At 34.9% G+C, this 5,900-nt stretch overlaps 1 long non-coding RNA gene across 1 annotated transcript; it reads left to right on the forward strand.

Annotated features, from left to right (window-relative positions):
• The first annotated feature begins 420 nt into the window (after positions 1–420).
• LOC145587711 (uncharacterized) lies at positions 421–3,320 on the forward strand. The gene is made up of 4 exons (XR_014101379.1): positions 421–994; positions 1,172–1,240; positions 2,124–2,235; positions 3,089–3,320. It is a non-coding gene; the product is annotated as an uncharacterized LOC145587711 (long non-coding RNA).
• Positions 3,321–5,900: the final 2,580 nt, after the last annotated feature.

Below are 5,900 nucleotides of genomic sequence, written 5' to 3' on the forward strand. Positions count from 1 at the left end.
TAATTTTTAGATATGGTCCAAGGTTTCCAACACTAGGTTGCCTATGGGTTGTAAGGGTAATTAACACAAGTGGAAAAAATCTTATTTGTAACAAGCTATTCGTAACGGGCATATGATTTCCCGTTACAATTACATCATTTGTAACGGGCAAATTCAATGTCCGTTACAAAAAATATGTGACTTGAGCAGGAAAAGATATATTTGTAACGGGAAGATTGGTGTCCGTTACGAATGAGTAGTTATTTGTAACGGGCATTATTCCGGTCGTTACGAATAACCAACTAGTCGTAACCAACAAATCTTGCCCGTTACGAATAACCAACTAGTCGTAACCAACAAGTCTTGCCCGTTACGAATAGGTTTCAAAGTAAACCCTAAATTTTAATTTCCCCTTTTTCACTCACTCTCTCAAAATATTATTTCCCCTTTCTCTCTCCAATATTGAAGCAGCTCGGTCGTCGTCCTCAGCTCCCTCAACTCCATTGAAGTAGCTCGGTTATCAGCTCAAGCTCTCTTGAAGCAGCTCGGTGATCCTCAAACTCCGGTGGTCCTCAAGCTTAGTGGTCCTCAAACTCTAATGGTCCTTAGCTGCGCTTTTTCGCGACTCCGTCTCTCACTCCCAAGCTCTCTTCATTGCAGCAGCGCAAGCTCTCTCCATTGAAGTAGCTCAAGCTCGCCCTGAGCTTCCTGCTCAAGAAATTCCCATCAAATCTTCCTATAAGCCCCAATTTTGCAACCCTTGTTTCAATTTGCTTAATTGCAATTATTTAATTATAAGTTTTATTTTTATATTTTTTTTCCAAATTAATTGATTGATTTTACATCTTTAATTTGATTTTTTGATTTTGCTAGGAAATGGGAGTGAATTGAAATTAATGTTTCAGGAGTAGCTCGGTCCTTAGCTCCCTCAACTCCATTGAAGCAGCTCGGTCCTCTCCAATCTCTCTCCATTGAAGCAGCTCGGTCCTCATTGCGGCTTAAATCTGACAATTTGGTATGAGTAATTGAATTGATTTGTAGCTTGGTTTTTTTGTTTAATTAGTAGATTGCATTGAGAGTTTCTTTCTTTTGATTTATGTTAAATTTTCTGCTAATTTTCTGCCAATTCAAAGTTGGTTTTTTCTCTTGTTTAATTTTCTGTCAATTTTTGTTGTTTTTGTTTAATTCAAAGGGTATTTCTTCCTCTGCTCTCCCCTACAAGCGCACACCACCTACTTGGCTCAAGATCTCCTCTCAAGATGTTAGTTTTTTTTTTGTTTTTTTTTCTGTCTTTTCATGTTTTTTGCATTGTGGGTGTTCATGAAAATGACTGTAAATGTGTTTAATTTTATTAATTTATGCAATGTACATGTTTTCCTGGTTGAATTTGGTTATGTTATTGGTATTTTGATAAAGGATTGAAGATAATGTTTAAATTCATTAATTTTTGTATTACCCACCATTTTTTCTTGGTAAATTTGGTTAAATGATGGTTATTTTGAGAAATGATTGAAAATGTTGGTTATATTAATCAATTTTGCAGTACCCATGAATTTTTTGTTGATCAATCTTCCCGTTCCATTACTTATCATTCTTCCCTTTCCATTACTTTTTTACAATGTTCATGCTATCTTTCTCTCTTATGTAGATCTATCAGCTTATCATAGCTTCGTTTTTTTATCTATTGTTTTGATTTGATGAATTTGTTCAGTTTGATTGGAAATTAGATCTGGTGTGTGATTTCTTTATATATGTTTTTGGATTGATTTCTATGTTGTTCTTCAATTTTTGATGTTTTCGGTTTAGATCGACGCTAGAATCCTGGTTCTGCTGTGTTTAGTTGCAAAATATTTGCGATTTTTTCATTATTAAATCATCATAAATGTTAGGTTATTAGATGTTTGTCACACCATAGACTGTGGAAGGAAGTATCAAGTTCTGTCAGAATTACTATGTCATTGGAGTTAATGAGAACACTGACCGTGCTACCAGCCTAACACTCCTTTCACTTTCTTGCTCATAAGTCTTTTACAATAATTGGTCATATTACTCTTCACTCTCAAAGTATCCTATGAAAGTTTCCGATTTCTGAAATATATTTAGTCATTTTATTGTTGTCTTATGGATGTTGCCATATGTGACAGGCTGCTTTATTTGCGGTTTTGGCTATGGTTTTAAGGCGTAAACCAGATGTTCTTGTGAGTGTGTTGCCTACATTAAGAAAATCTTTCAGTTATCATATGGATGATATCTCAGGTAGTCTTTGGATTATTGCCTCAAATTAAGGATGTTATGTGTTTTATTGTGTTAATTTGGACCAATACATGAAAGATGAGAAAGATAGAAGTCCCTTAGGCAATTTTGAAGCCTTTTTGGCTCTATACGCTCCCAAAAGTGAGTAAATGGTCACTTTTCATTGATTTCAATTCATAGAAACCAAAATACAAGTTAATTATGGATGTTATGTGTTTTATTTCTATAATTTGGACTAATACATGAAAGATGGGAAAGATAAAAGTCCCTTAGGCAATTTTGAAGCCTTTTTGGCTCTATACGCTCCCAAAAGTGAGTAAATGGTCACTTTTAATTGATTTCAATTCATAGAAACCAAAATATAAATTAATTATGGATGTTATGTGTTTTATTTCTATAATTTGGACTAATACATGAAAGATGGGAAAGATAGAAGTCCCTTAGGCAATTTTGAAGCCTTTTTGGCTCTATACGCTCCCAAAAGTGAGTAAATGGTCACTTTTCATTGATTTCAATTCATAGAAACCAAAATATAAGTTAATTATGGATGTTATGTGTTTTATTTCTATAATTTGGACTAATACATGAAAGATTGGAAAGATAGAAATCCCTTAGGCAATTTTAAAGCTTTTTTGGCTCTATACGCTCCCAAAAGTGAGTAAATGGTCACTTTTCATTGATTTCAATTCATAGAAACCAAAATATAAGTTAATTATGGATATGTGTTTTATTTCTATATTTTGAGTTTTACTTCTATAATTTGGACCATCACATTTATTCTAATGATTGTTTTTATTATGGATTGTTTTTATTTTGTAACCTCATTCATATGTTTTTTTTTTAATTTTTTTTATAGGATTTTTATCCAAGGAAAGCCCCGTATGATTTTGACGAGTTGAATATGGTTCGAGAACAGTGGGCGCAATACTTTAGAACTAAATATTTATTGAATGCATAACTATTAGCTTAGGTAGAACAAAGTAATATTATTAGTGTTGTTGTATGTGTTGGATAAATTTATACAAGTTTTTATTTGTAATGTTTTACTACTTAAATTTTTATATTATGTCGTATTAATTTTTACGAAATTTTGTTCGGCATAATTGTTTATTTACAGGAACAGGTTTATTATAACAGGTTTTAATTAATATATATTAATTATATGTAAATACATGCTGCCGAAATTTAATCAAAAAAATAAAAATTAATTTAATAACTATTTGTAACGAGCAGGAGAGTTGTCAGTTACAAATAAGCACTTATTCGTAACGGGCATTTTTGTTGCCCGTTACAAATAAGTATTTAATTATATACTATAAAACCTTATTCGTAACAGGCATTTGAGGTGTCCGTTACGAATAATGGGTTATTCGTAACAGATAGTGCCCGTTACGAATAATAATGGCCATCCGTAACGGCCGCATACGTAACGGACACTGCCCGTTACGGATGGGCCTTTTTTGCCCGTTACAGATGGCCTTTTTTCCACTAGTGTAACTTTGATAATCTCCAGATAGAGAGCGAAACTTGAACGCATAATATCTTCCTTTTTCACAAAAGTAAAAACCAAACAAGCAACATTGCATCATGCATAAATCATAGCACACTATAACCTTTGGGGATTGGCTCATTGACTAGGGGTTGCCAACACCAGGCTTCTATCATGAAATCAATAACAATCATCCCACCCATATCACCAACAAAATGTTGGGAGGGATATGTCATGAGTCAACACGTTGAGTGCCTGATTTGTGCATCGTTCCTTAAGATATGGTACCTTTAGACACCCAAGATTTTTACCTTAGAAAGGCATTATATGAATCTTGGCTTATGGTATGCTTATGTGATTATATGACTATATGCGATGTGTTTAGGATAGCTTTTTTTTAGTTTGGTTGGGTTCCCAATTGCGAAGTTGTCCCTTTGTAATTTTGAGTCGCATTCGAAGGGTGTCATAAAAAAAATCGTTTTTAAAAAAAATTCGTTAAAAAAAAGAAGACACTGCTCTTAAAAAAAATAAATAAAAAATTCTGCACGAGTAGGTGGCGCGTGCAACTCATGAAGTTGCGCGACCACGACCAGCGCAAGAGCCAGGGATGCGCGCGCAACCTAGTTACTTGCACGTGCCTACTGTTATGAGGTCCTTTTGATTTCCCAAAGATGAACTGACTCGTACAAGCAATATCATTATTAATGAATTTTTTAAAGGCGATGTTATCCATTTGAATGCATCTTGTGTCTTTTTCTTTTTTCTTTCTTCCTTTTCTCTTCTTTTTGTCTTCTAAACAAGCGTATCGATTTCCTTAACCTTTCGTACTTCCTTTAGGGCCGGTTTCCAAGCTTGGGAACAAAGACTCCTGGGCACTCGCATTCTACGTTTACCATCAAACAATTCACCCTTTTCTAACCATCTTCCCTCAACAACTCACTCTAGTCCAACAACAATGTCAACCATAGAGAAAATCCAAGAAGAGATTGTTCGTTTGAGAGAAGAAAAGGCTCAAGAGGCCGAGGAGAGAAGAATTAAGAAACTAGAAAAAGGTGAAAAGAAAAATGCCAAAACTTTGGCTTTGCAAAAAAATATTGATGAACTATCCATAAAAGAGAAGTCATTAGAGAAGCTTCTTCTTCATTCCACAATGGGGAACAAGTGCTTTGATGCAAAAAAGTTTGCTCCTCCTACAAGACTCACTTTACCAGAAAAGTTCGTAAGTACGGACTTGCCAATATTCCAGGTGACCAATAATTTAAAAAAACATTTAATGAGTTTTACTGGCACCATGGCCTTAAAGGGAGTTGATCTTAAGCTTTATGCTTTGACTTTCCCTTTATCTCTAGACCCAACCGCGAGAGAGTGGTACTATGGGCTAGATGCTAAGTTTAAGACATCATGGGAAGATGTAGTTTCGGCTTTCATCACCCAATATGAGAGTAACGTAGAGTTCAAGTCGACTTTACGTGAACTTGAAATGCTTAAGGAAGGCGACAATGAAGGTTTCCTTGCTTTCTGTGGTAGATGGCAAAAAAAGGCGGCCCACCTTGCCGAAAGGCCACCTAAACTCGAGTTAGTATAAAAGTTCATTGACAATTGTCATGAAAGGCATAACAAACATCCACGCTACCTTGGTTTAGACACTTTTCAAAAGGTCTATTTTGTGGCTACTAGGATTGAAGATGATCTTGCTAAAGAAAAGGCAAATAAGTCTCAATATCATCAACCTAAGAACAATTACAAAAAGGGGAATGAAAACACTTCATCCTCTATTGATGTATTTGCGACTTCCATGCAATATAATAGCACAATGCAATATCATAATAATGACCTTCAGAAAAGATGGACAAGAGAAAGAAGAGTTACATAATTTTCTGTGAGCTATAAAGAGTTATTGGAAAAATTAAACAAAAAAGGATTGCTCGCACCAACAGGGCTAACGCCACCAACTTCTCCAGAAAAAAGAAACTCTCAATGGGATGGCAATGCCTATTGTGCTTATCATAGAGGTGTTGGGCATGATACTGAACGTTGCTTGGTCCTAAAGTACAAATTTCAAGATCTAGTAGACAATGGGAAAATTCCCACGCCTAAACCCAACAACAATGTATCCCCATTTGGGACATTTCACATTGATGAGGATCATGTGGGAAGTGATACGTTTAATCCTTTGAAT

This window comes from Chenopodium album, chromosome 17 (genome assembly GCF_948465745.1).
Source record: "Chenopodium album chromosome 17, dcCheAlbu1.1, whole genome shotgun sequence".
In the NCBI taxonomy this organism is placed as follows: Eukaryota; Viridiplantae; Streptophyta; class Magnoliopsida; order Caryophyllales; family Amaranthaceae; genus Chenopodium; species Chenopodium album.